Genomic DNA, 13,936 nt, shown 5'->3' on the forward strand with positions numbered 1-13,936 from the left:
ACTGTCTGTGTGTCACAGCCCATTAACACTTTTGTTATTGCCTTTCTCTTTTCCCCAAAAGGAGATTAGTCACTGATACTCTAAGGCTGAAATTTTGGTTTTAGCTGCTCAGGTTAGAAATGCATTTGATTTTTACATTGTTGTAAACCAATTTTTCTGTTGCTTAAAAGAATTAGGTGTTTCTCTGCTACTGAAGGTCAATGAATTTTTGATGTCTTGCTTACTTGAATACACTATTCACAGTGCAGAATAATAGACTCTGTTCTTGTTTATATCATCTTCTTCAAGTCTAAGTTTCCTTGAAGGAAGGTCTGCCAGGACAAAGCACTGCAGACTGGGCTAATTCAAGCACTAGGAATGAGTTTCCATCCATCCCAAGTGCCAGCTTGTTCAGCATTATCCACCTGTTTATCCAATGGTTATCAATTCTCACTGTAGTAACCACTCCTCCCTCAGCCCCACTGCTGTGCACAAGAACACCAGAGACAATCTCCTTCAAGAGCAGATTGAGCTCGTTGGAACATACTGATGAATCCAATTAATTTCTGATTTCTGCCCCCAAATCCTGCACTGCACTTACTTTTCCAGCTAAAGATTCCCATATATTAACCAGAAATATTTCAATAGGTAAAACAATTTCATTGACCTTCAGGATTAGTTTTTGGGAAGATCATCAAGGAATAAGAAATGGATTTAAATCAAGTCTAATTAATTGCAACAGAAAGCAAATACCAAGCTGTTGGTATTTCTGCCTCCCTAATATCCCTTATGAGAGACAGGGAGGAAAAAAACTCCACCAGACCTGTCTTCCCTGTAATGAACCACCTGTTTTAGATCAGTGGAGTAAGGTCTCATCTGCTCTAGAGGTGCTTATGAAAAAACAGAAAAATGAAGTTTGACAAATTAGATCTCATGGCTCAGAAGATAAAAATCACTGAAGATATCAATAAAAGAATGCCCCTACAATGCTACTCCCACTCACAGCATCATTTATTTCTTTTGGGTAATACTGAAATTGATTGGAGCCCAGTGTAGGATACACTCATGAGAATAAAATATTTGTAAACAGAAGGTTTTTATTTCATTATAGAGCTGTTAGACCTGGAACACTGGACAGATTCCAATCTATGTAATTACATTCAGTCTTTCTAAATTCTCTCTGCAGCCTTAATTGGAAATTATGTTTTTCTTCATTTCCTCTCCTGCATTACGGTTCCACCACAGAAGTGTCTGTACTTGAACAAAATTACTTTTTATGGTCAGCATAAAGGACAGCTTAGGATGCAAGGATAGAAAAGTGTTGCTACAAATGTAGAAGTGACAGTAGGTTTTTCAACAGGTCCTTACAGACTCCTCTCTGATGAGGAAAACCAGGAAGAAGGGTGCTTCTCTCACTGTGTCTGAAGGCAGATAAGATTCCCCTCATTTTCTAAATCAATCATGGAGTACCTCCAAAAATTTTACTCCTTTTGTTGAGTGCTGAAGCAACTACAGTAGCCTCCCACACTAATAATGGAGAATTCACACATACTTTGTTCTTAATGATCTTTGTATTGTGTGTGATGATTAATTGTATCAAAGTTAAAAATTGCATACGAATCCAACTAATCTCATTCCTAATATGTAACATATGACTTCCTAAAGATTTATATTTAAGTAAAACTAGCAATAAAATAGTCTTGCATTGAATTAGCTAAGTATCTTTCCCTTCTCAGGCTCTTCAATCTGAAGCAGATGTCCAGGCACACATTTAATTTTCAGAAGCCACGCAAGGAGACTGCAGAGTGTTCCCACTCATCAGTAATACAGATTTTTAGTAACATTTTTTCTCTATTTTGAAAGAAAATATGGAAAAGTGAGGTGTTCTCCATTTCCTGGTGAGAGGTTGCAGGAACATATTCCCATATTCAATGCCTGAGGTGCCAGACTCCTTCTAAAACAGAAGTTCAGAAGGAAAAATTGCTCAAGTTCCTGTAACAATGTGTGTCTCTTTGCAGCACTCGGTAGTGTCAGTTATAAACAATTCACTCATTTTATACAAGTCTGCCAACAGAAAAGCAACAGATTTTCCACAAATCATGAGGCTGAATGTTTTAACTGTCATATGCTATTGATATATTTGTGTATGTGCACATAAATAAAATTATATATGAATATATAAAAACTTGTCATTGTTTAACAGTCATATAAACCAGGATATATGTAACTAAAACGCTAAGCATAAGCATAGGAGTCTTATAATTCATCTGATTTAACCTTCATGCTACAATGTAATTAAAAAGAAAAAAGATTGAAGCTTTCCTCACTTAGCATTCAAATACCTGCATAAAACAGTATGATACATTTTCATCCTTTAATTATGCTACAGAGCTGATGCATGAGCAAGGTCTGGCATTTCATCTTTCAAGGGCACTTAAATGTTACATGATTCTCACTGAGACTATACAGACAACATGAGTACAAGGACTTTTCTGTTTATAGACAGGAAGAATTTGATCTGACTACAAGCTACTGCAAAATCTGCCCCTGGTTACAATAATCAATGGAGGAGAGAAAAAAAAAATATAAGAAAATAGGAAAGACAAGTAAGAAAAACCTATATAGGATGAAAGAGGAAAAGTAAAACACTTTACACGTCAGCTTCACATTGATTTGTTGCCATTAAAAAACAAAAAAAGCAAATGTAAAAGGTTCAGCAAGTGCAGAAGTTCAAGAATAACTTGATCACATATAAAGTACAAAATGTCAACATGTTCTTGACTGATTCATGACCATACGCATTCCAATATATCCTCAATTCTCCACAAACATATCAGAACAAAAAAGACTAAAAATGAAACTGTAAATATCAATGTTTAACTTTGTTGGTTTTCAGCACCACAGGATGCTAATGCCCCGCAAACATGAATGCATTCATCCTCAAAACATCCCTTAAATGTTCTCACATTTCATAATCACATCACTACACTCCTGGGAATTTCACGGTATCATCAAAGAACCAGCGACTCAAAATGTCTGCTATCAGCCATTACAGCTACAGGATCAGAAGCAAGGTGGATGAGCCTTCTTTTTGGCCAGAGTTTATGAGAATGAAGCTGGCCTTAATCAGAATGATTAACACCTCTCTTTGAATTGGTGGGAAAGGACAGCAAACATGGCATGAGTTCTCTTGAGTCAATTTGGCTAGAAAGAATATGATTAGACACAGGGACCCAAGTAACAAATTCACAGTGAGTTAAAACAGTTAAACTCATCCTAATCTAACAGGACTGATGAGCCAGATGATGACTGTAAATAAAGTATCAAAGAACTTAAAGAGAGATTGAAATTCCATTGCAGCTGGAATCAGGTTTATAGAAAAGTAGTGTGGAGACCAACGGGACAGTGGAATGTACTGTGCTCACAAGGAAACAATGACCTGTGTTGCAATGACCTCTTCAGCACCTCAAATAAGCTTGTTCTATTTTCAGTCTCCTCCAAAAATTTTGATTCTTTGGCATTCATTCTGTGGGGGGAGTGGCCTCCTACTTACCCTACTAAATTTAAAAAACTCATAAAGAATAAATAACAGAAAGCACCAGAAAATATATGCTACATTTTAAATTGACAGTGAAGGGTATAAACATCAGACTTAAATTATGCAGCACAGTGAACAAATGCAGATCAGCGGTGGCTTCGGTAGCTGCAATACTAATGTAGTGCTGCTTTAGACAGAGCCACTGCAAGTGCTTTAAGAGTCCCACAGCTGCTGGCAGGTGTCCATGCAGAACAACATTTCACAAAATACAAACCCAGTACATCCAAACAGGAGAGTACTTACTCCTAGGGTGGAATCCCATGAGCGAAGAGAGAGCACTGATAGAAGGGAATTCCTTTGTTTTCAAATACCAAGTGGGTGTTACAGTCTTTAGAGGATGCCAGAAGTCAGAGTTTTTATGGAAATCTCCAAATCTGAATTACATTAAAAGGCTTGTAACTATCATCAACCATAACATCAGTCCTTTTACTCAAAGCCCCTCAGCCAGCTGAAGATTCAGCTCTCCATAATTTTAATGTTTTTCTACACAGTCTTTAATCTATCAATATCAAAAGTACAGGATAAAAATTAATCCAATCCTACATTTACAATACAGCTTCAAAAGAATAAGCAGCTGATGTTCAAGTAGAAATTACAATTATGTAATCTGTAATTACTATTTCTGCCCTTAATCAGAAATATTCTGAGACCAAGGTCAGTGTAACTACACTGAGAATTAATAAAACTAGAAGGGTTTATAATATCCAAGAGAGTTAATTCTGATTCCAGACAGCCTGGCTTTCAGATGTGTAGCTGGGCAGCCTTGCAGCACCAGCTCAGCTGCAGCCCATTCTGTGTGATGGGTGTGATGGGCTCACTGTGAGTGTAGAGCTGCTCATGCTGAAACAGTGCAAACTCTCCACCTTCCTCTCTCAATGAGAGACTGTAGAACTTTTAAACAGTTCCACCCCTACCCACCCCAAAAGAAGCTCAAAATAATCACTAGCCATGATTAAAAAAATTCATATGACACTCCATCAGGAAGCACCTCTGAAATGTTCTCCAGTGCTGCCAGTGGCTTGCTAAGGGCTTTTCAATGCATTACTGCAGGCCCTAGGTGTTCCCAGCCTTTGTCTTCCATGGTTCCACCATACATGCTGCACTCCAAGTGTTGTGTTTTAGTATGAGCTCCTCAGACATCACATTTCACTAAGACTGGCATCACTAGGTGCTGTCATACAACTACAATCAGGAAGAATACAATGCACTGAAAGTTGTGTGCTTTTACCAGGGCTTTGAAGGCCCTAAGCTCACTCACCTGAGTGAGCTGACATTTAATTCACTCTGCCTCTGGTTTGGTAACTCTTACAAATGCAAAGATGTACAAAATAAGTAGTCCTTATCTTAAGGAATACTTGGAAATAGATGAGTTAGTGCACAATATCAATACTTGGAACGTTTGAGACATAGCGCTCTCTTTGATCTTACATTCTGTTTGCTATTGAAAAAGCAACCATCTCACCCTATGCAAGATAAAAAATGAAACAGAATTTGACATCATGTTAGAAAGATTCAATTCATTAGTGTGATTTGGAATCAGAACTGCAAGCCATGATCTACAAAGTTGCAAATGGAGAAATTAAATTTAAAGTTTCTTCATTTGCAACAAATTTCAAGTTGCCAGGATCTCCAAGGCTGTCCTGTTTATTGGAAATTAAACTGAGGATGAGGATCCAGGGTTATGTTCTTTTAATGACCCGAACTCACCAAATATTAAACATTACAGAAAGTAACACAAGGCACTGCCATAATAAATGACCAGACCATTCAATTTTGATCAGCATGGGGTCCCATGTAATTATCAATGAGCTTAAACTTGTTTACTGGATTACCTTAATATAAAACCCAACTTCTCAGCTGCATTGTCCCTGAAACACTGTAGTGCCACATTTCCTGCCCCCCCCCCCCACTCCCCAAACTAATTTATCAATTCCCAAATGTGTTTAGAAGCCAGAAGGATAATTAACATTGCTGCTTACACTGCCTGTTACATCTCTGTAATACCTTTTCCCTGTGCACTGGGGGTCAGTGGCCCCTCTCCCCTCTGGCCCATTCTGTCCTGAGCAGCAGAGCTCAGGGGCAGAAGGACAGCAGGAACATCTTACCCATGGGACTGGCTTCTGACTGCAGGGTCACTGCTCCCTGGGAGGGTGGGAAAGGCAGACAGAACTTTGTATTTAGCTCCAACAGCTACTCTAACTCTAAATAATTTTATTTCAAACACTGAAAAGTTGATCTGGTATTTAATGAGATGCAAAGAAATTTGGATAGCTCATTTTAATAAATAAAAAAAACTTTCTAAGCATACCTCTATTTAGAGATTTGATAGAAAACATTTTGATTCTGAATTTACAGATTGTTGAATGTGTCATCAATAAGACACTAAATCCCTTTGGTCCTGATTTAAACCATGTAAATTGAAGTTCCTTTCCAGTGACGAGCATCTATATACCATCAATTTCTGAGTAACACAGAAGCATTTAGCAATTAATTACATAAAAATTATTTTAGCTTTTTATATTTATACAGTTTTAATCTGTATCTATAGCATTCTCATGCAAAGTGCATTTATTAATGAATTCTTAGAACTAGTTTTGATTATTATTTCTGAATTAAAGTTCAGATCCATTTTCACCATTCTAGAATGCATACACTTATCTACCATTTAATATAACATTTTATTCTATCCCAGATGAAGCCTGGACAGTCTCACATAATATTTCAAAATGCCAACAGAGAAGACATATTCGTCACTGTTACTTTGAAAACCAAGTATCTAATTTGCATTTCTGCCAGACAAATTTAAAATTTGCTGTTTGAGAAACAATGGCAGATAATTCTTAATTAACTCCCAATACTACATAAAGCTGAATTCGTCCCTATTTATGCATTTCTAAATAGGTCTGCATTATGGGCTCAAAAACAAGAAGTGTGAACAGAAATCTGGTATCAGCTCCTTAAAGAGCAGAACAAACTACTTAATATTCTGGTGCTCCTGCAGCTTGATCTAATACTCAGTGAATTGTAGGACTGACATAATATTAATTATGGACATATTTTGCTTCATTATTTATGCTTCATCCAAAAGTTAATGTTTAAGAAACAAACCCCTCATGCTTAATTCTCTTTCAACTTTTTGCTAATTATCACAGCAGGAAGAATGCACATTTAAACCAACCCAGATGACTCCTACTGTTTGCAGCCTCTAAAACATGTGTTCCCTTTGTAAGCTGTACTTAAAGTAGGAATAAAGGTCATGTTTGTATAAATTCAGGCTTCTAATACCAAATTATTTTATTAATTTTTATTTTGAATGACATTATCTCTCTCACCCAGATTTATCTCCATTATAAATTAAGAATGCACCTCCTCTCCATAGAAAACTCATTCTAACATCCTTCCCTGTGGAAGTACCTAACCAGAGCACTCTGTTCTGTATGGAATGGGTGAGTCCATAGGCACATGTACTCAGGGACAGACCTGATGCTCCCCACCAGTGCAGTTCCTCACAGTGGAATCCCTTCTCCAGGGCAGGCTCAATACTGAAGGCAGACTCATCAAGCTACTTGGAAATGCCCTGTGGAGGAGTCTCTCTCTCTCCAGTTTCTTTGGGAGGCTGTGGGATGAGCTTCACAACTCCAATAAGTACCCTCAACCTGTTCCTGGTTTTACACATTGTTCCATCTATAAACTGCTTACACCTGAGCACAAGGGCTCTGTGCTCTGCTGGAACCATCCATCAAGTGAATGTAGTTATTGATTTAGACCACAAGGTTATAAATCTGACTGGAAACGGAGCTAAGTATTCATATAGACACCAGGGACATGGATATAATTCTTTTCCTAGCAACCTTTAAGCTACTTATACCAAACCTTCCTCCTTTATTTTAAGAGCCAAAGTAATAGGCCATAATTTTAGAGATGAACAACAAGGGCACACACACTATGGCACAATTCATCCCATATTAAATCCTTTCTTTAGGGAACAAGAAAGCATCAAAGCAGTGACCTAGCAATGTACCAGAAACATGAGCAGCACCACATCATTTTAGCACAACTGCAGTACCTCTTAATTGGTAACTGGCTCATGGCAGAAACATTAATTTTTTTGTTCCCCCAATGTTGTAAAATGTAATAAATCAGGATTTTGTTTCTTTTCTTCCCTCTTATAAATATTATCTCTACTTTTGGAATCAAACAATTGACCTAATGACATCTTTTCAGGGACATTATGTGAAAAAGTCTGTTTCATTCACAGCTATCTGAAATGACAAATAAGGATCAAGAAAAAAGGTTTCCATTTTTTTCCCCTTTGATCAAGATAAACAATTTTTCCTAATTTTGAACAGTACAGTAACCTTTTTATGTTAAACTGCTTTCAAATATTTGGCAGAGACCTGTCCAAATAATGCATTTAGTTACTAAGTATAAAGGTTAACTGCAATGACTACATCTAGCACAAGGACAATCAGTTCCAGAAGTAGCTGTGCTGCCTCTGCATCTTTTCCAAAGAAGTGTCAGAAAGAATTCTTGGCTAATGCTTTCAAGAAACTTACCAATTAAGCTGGGCTATCTCAGAGCTCAAGACAGAGTTTGTGAAGTCTTCCCCTGAAGTTCAGCAAGTAACAAACAGGAACTGCACAGTACCTTTTCCAGAGAGTATTTAGCTGTGAAGACATAGAAGATGAAAACAGAACAAACCCCTTCTAAGAAATTAAGCACAAAGAAACCCCAACAAAACAGAAAGCACAAAGAAACCCCCAAACAAAAAACACCAATATGTTTTGCAACTATTCCCATTGAAGTCTATGTACTAAATCTTTGGCTGATATTGATGCATGAGCATCATTTATAAATTTCTCCTGAAAATATAGGAGAATTCCATCAGCTGTTTAAGAAACTCTAGGGCTTTAGTTTTACACTTTAATGGCAAAGAACAAATTTGTACATCTACATGTATATGTGAGTATATATATTTATGCATGCATATGTATATGTACTATATAAATACATATATAAAATAATATATACACAAACGTACACTGGACATTACCTTTAATGGTCCTTTTCTCTCTGTCTGCATTTAAATATATTTCTCTTGAAGCTTGTATTCAAGTTTCTTACTGTAAGTATTCATTTTATGAAAGAAACTACAGACTTGCAGAGGTATATTAATATTGATAAGCCCCTCAAGCTGCTGTTCTTTGTAAGCAAGACACAAACAGGCACACACAGAACTTCTCATTATTATGCTACAGATGTGCATTAGGGGAACACAAGAAAAGTCAAAAGCAGTATTTTCTTCTCCTACCACATAAATTACCAGTGTATCCCAATATTTTGGAAATTTATGCTAACCCCAGGAAGCACCAAATAATCTTCATCTGCCCTACTTAATACTTTGCAACTCTGAACACATCAGCACCATGAATAGCAGCATTATTATTAACTATGCAAGGAGAAAAAATGATTACCATGTATTTATTTTAATTCAGTCCTTTAGTTTATATTAAAATCTTTCCATTTGAGCACAAGAAAACCACTTTCTAAACTGTGTGCCCTGGTAGGTAGTAGAACTGATCTGGGCAAAGACCAGGATCTCTCCTAATATACACACAGGAAAAAACTCATATATTTTTGCCCTATTCTTCCTAAAAGAACATTCCTAATGATGGGCTACATATACACAGAATCAGACAGATTTCCTTTTGGAGTTACAGCTGCTCAGTGTTGCCTTGCACATCTCTTGTGTTTGGTTTGGAAATAAATGGAACTTTAGCCTGCCTGGCTTAGGAAAACCAGTGGAAGCTACAGGGTTCTGTTCTGGATGGTCACCACAGAGACGGATTCCCAAGCAGACAAGCATTCAGTGGCTGTAAAAATGCCTGCTGCTGCTGAAGCATAGGACAAGATCCACATCTCCATATCTTTTGTTGTCACAATAGACAATGTCTAGAGATGATGCTGCAGGTGGTATGGCTTGGCTCCACTCCCCTAGTTCAATCACAGGAACTCCTCTGTGGTTTAAAATTATCCAGTCTTCAAGCATGGAATTTATGGAAACAAGGGTGTTAGCCCCAAAAGTCTCCTCATCAGTAGAACACATGAACTATGACACAAGATATTTCTTAATCTGTCTTGGTGAGGTGTAATCCTCAGCCAATTGCTGGTGGCTGAGGATTACAGAGCATAAAGGCTCCTTTTGGAGGGCAGGGCTGCAGGCACTGCGGTTTGAAAAGAGGAAATCCAGATGCAATTGCTATATCACAAATAGTCTGGTATCAAATAGCAGCTCTCAGTCCAAGGCTAATTAAATTGGGTCACCCTACTCATATCATCTGTGCCCGCTCCATCTTGATCCTTACAGAAAGTCAGCCACTGCTTTCTTTCCTTCTTAGCCCAAGCAGAAGCAGGAAAAAAAACCTACTGGGGACAATTCCCTTCACGTGTAAGACATGAACACCCTACATGATTTGGCAATGCTTTCACCTGTGGTATCATTCACTTTTTCTAGGGAGTTTCACTAAGTAAAATCAGCTTCAAACACTCCACAGATATTTGCTTGCTGTAAAAAGCTCCCAGTCACCCACATTTATTCCTATTCTCTGCTGTTACTGTGGATGCATAATCACAAAGCACATACCCTCAATGTATGTTCTATTTCACTCTCTGCAGAACATGGTTATAAAGGTTACATAAACATGGTTATTTGTAGTTAAATATGGTTATAAAAACAGGTTATAATTATTCATTATAAATCAACAGACAGTACTGCACAGTGGAAAAACTTATTAAACTATCACAGGGGATGCATACTTATTTTACACTTGAGTAATTACTACCATTTAAGCCATGAATAACATAAGCAGGAGTTATTAAGTGAAAGCTGGAAACTGGTTTTATAGCTCAGTGGGAAAGAGAATACCATTTGAGGCAAACAAAAGAGGATCATTGTGTCTTGCAGGCAATAGAAAAAAATTAGGGAAAAATGACACTGATAATAAAATCTATGTAATTGCCATAGTCTGATGCAGCTAAAAGTGACACCATGCCCAAGCAGGTTAAAAAAACCAGCATCATCACCCAAAGCCTCAATTTACTGGGAGTTAGGAACAAAGTAAGTCAAAGAAAGCAATAAGCTATGAGATATTTATTAAGGCTGCATCATAAAAGTGACAGAAGCTATAAACCAAAGCAAGATTTAATTTTTTTTTTCAAGCTATATTAGTAATTGTTCCAAGCTATTTCTTTTTTTGGAATGAACAATCTACAAAGGAAATTTCAGACACTGGAAAAGTGAGACTGGGAAACAGAGTCTTGTTTGTTTACCAAGACAAAATATAAATCACCTTCAATTACTATCAAAATGGAATTAGCAATAAAAAATGCATAGTTGCAAGAGCATGGTCATGTTAATTATTAATCTAATAAACACTAACTGATGGCTACTTTGGAAAGCTGGTGCATTGCTAAAGCTCCCTCAGATCCACTTTTAGCTGGAGCAGGTCAGGGCTCATTTGAGCAGCTGAACTGACAGAACTGATGAGTGGCAGATACCCGGGAGAGAGAGAAGTGGGGACAAACACTGCAGTCAAAAGTGAATTTATGAACAAGTTGTGAATGAAATGAAACAGAGAAAATAGAACATTTTCACCATTAAAGGATAAAATTTCACCATGACAAAAAAAGGACACTGGTTTTCAATGGTGCTTACCTCTGCACTGACACCCATAAATCAAATGGTCACTGTAAAGAAAACCTAAACTCTTTAGGATCTGGGAATCATGAGGAACCAGATCTCTCTGCCAGGATGGCCAGGGAGGCAATGGGAGCCTCTGTGACCAGGTTCCCTGCAGCAGCATTTATATCTGGATTGTGAGTGACTACCCAGACAATTCTTCTGCTCAAATTTCACAATCCAGCTGGCCCATGGTCCCACACAACCACTCCAGCACAGGCACATTGCCTTTATCTTAATATCTGACCATTTTCACACCTTCAGGAACAGTTTATATAGATTATATACAAATATCTTCACTATATTAAATCTGCCCTCTTCTGCAGCAGGAGCACTCTAGGACACTCCACCAGGACAATACTTTAAGCTTACAAATTGGACTAGACACAGCAGGAGCTGGCAGGGGAATACTTGAGAACCTGCCAAAATTCCCTCCTTGAAAGATCCTGAAGCCTTCAAACACGTCTCTGCAAAGGTGACTGGGAGAGCTGTCCATCACCTAGTGCAAACTACTCCACTTTCCTCTCTGAAGCTCCTGCATCCCCTGGGTAACCACTGTGTGACTCCCATGCACTGAGTGCAGCCACAGACCTGTTAGCAGCTGCAACAGTCAGAATTATAGAGCAAACCTTATTTTCTCACAGCTCAAATCCCACAGCTCTTACCACACTTGCTGCCTCCAGCCCCTGCTGAGTCCAGTCAGAGCCCTGGTGAAATGCAATTGTCTGAAAGCCCCAGAAAGAGATCATTCAGCACATTCTCATTTGAAATACAACTACTATGAGAAGTAACCAATCTCTTAAGCTCCATGATAACATGATAAGATGCATATGCTTGCCACACTGTCAAAAAGCTTGATTCTTTACCAGAAACCAAAACAAACCACTTTAGAGAAGTAATTGGTGCTCCATTGGCCATAGAATAAATACAAGTGGCTAATGCAAAGGAGATTATTTTGCTTGTATTCAGATCAAATTTGCATTTTAAAACTCAAAGTTTAACAGAAATAAGTTAATAACTGTGGTGATGAAATGAGGGTGACCTTTCACAAAAGAAAGTCTTCCTCTCTTCTTGCCAAACAGAATAATATAGAAAAAGTAATGCTCTCAAGAAAAAAAGATTCAGCTTCTCAAAAGATCAAGAGTCCATATATAAAATCCAAAGAGGACAAACTGGTTCTTTCCAAAACTTTAATTAGAAGAAAAAAGAAAAAAGGCATTTAATGGCACAACTATGCACTTCAACATACCTCTCAAACTCACTGGACCATGGAAGATAAAATCATGTCACAAAATTGGGGTTTTTTTTCTCTCTAGTAGAGCAAACATGTAGTTAGGATAGATTTCAATTCCTGAGAAAAAAACTTCCGCTATTTCTGTACCCACCTCCTTTTCCTCAAAGGTTACGGGCTAATACATATGATATTCAATAGAAATGTTTGCAAACACACTCAAATGGATTCAAAACACTGAAAATGTTTCGTCTGACTCTCAGATATTGTTAGGAGGCAAAATTGACTGCAAATGAAGGGGTTGATAAAATGTAAATGACTGTAAATGAAGGGCTGTAAATTGCAGCTGACTGTAAATGAAGGGCTTGATATTGATCTCCTTTGTATCAGAACTATAACCCCTTGACAGGAAAAAATTCATATGATTCACTTCAATATAGAGAAAGAAACCAAAACATGGCCCCTAGAACTTAGTGAACATTCAGGGAGTGCAAAGAACATCCAGAGTAGCTGGATGCAAAGAGCAGTAGCCTCAAGGAGTCCTGATAACATTTAGATACAGACTAAGCCTTAAATTTGCATTTTTTGGTGTGTATTAGATGATATTACCAGCAGAATATAGACCAATTACATTATACTGCATTTTAATTAAAGATATAAAAATTCAAAATGTAAATGAAATCAATAATTATATAATAATTACTAATCATCAGGAAAATTCACTATTCTATTTTGTTATCTGAAAAAATATTAAAAATGAAAAGCTATGAAGCCTTGCAGGGTAGAAATACCAGAACTGCATTTTAACTAATTCAGAATCTCGTTCCTTAGCTCACTCAAAGAAATTCAAACACTGCTTGTATAGCTTAACAAACTGTGTATTTGTCTAATTTAGATGGTTTAATACCAATTTATTATTTAGATCCCAAGTTCCTTTGCAACACATTTATCTTAAATGAAGGATCTCCAAAGTACAGGACCATCATGGAAATACTCCCATGGCATCATCAACAAAGGACAGACATGAGTGACCAAAGGCCACATGCCAAACTCCAATGTGTTCAGCTCTCTGCAATTTTATCACTAAGAAAAAGTGGAATTCAGATAAGCTATATACTAAAAGGGATATTTCTTGAAAAAAATAAAACAGAAAATTATTATTTTTAAGTACAAGAAGCATGTAGTCTGTAATAACTCTGTAAAGAGATCCCTTTCGGAGTAAGAAAGTACATCATGTGTATATTTGAGTATTTTCAAGAGGATGCTGCACTAGCACCTTAATTAAATAGGAAGATGCCATGTAATTAGTAAATGAACATGTAAGTCTAATTATTTCAGAGGATATATATGAGGAGGATAATTAGCAATGTCAGTGATTCCCAGCACAGCT

At 37.3% G+C, this 13,936-nt stretch overlaps 1 protein-coding gene across 7 annotated transcripts in view; it reads right to left on the reverse strand.

Annotated features, from left to right (window-relative positions):
- The window catches only part of MYO1E (myosin IE), a 226,931-nt gene that overhangs the window by 165,896 nt on the left and 47,099 nt on the right, over window positions 1-13,936 (reverse strand). The gene's annotated exons all lie outside the window — the stretch shown is intronic.

Source organism: Cyanistes caeruleus, chromosome 13 (assembly GCF_971803275.1).
Source record: "Cyanistes caeruleus chromosome 13, bCyaCae1.hap1.1, whole genome shotgun sequence".
NCBI lineage: Eukaryota > Metazoa > Chordata > Aves > Passeriformes > Paridae > Cyanistes > Cyanistes caeruleus.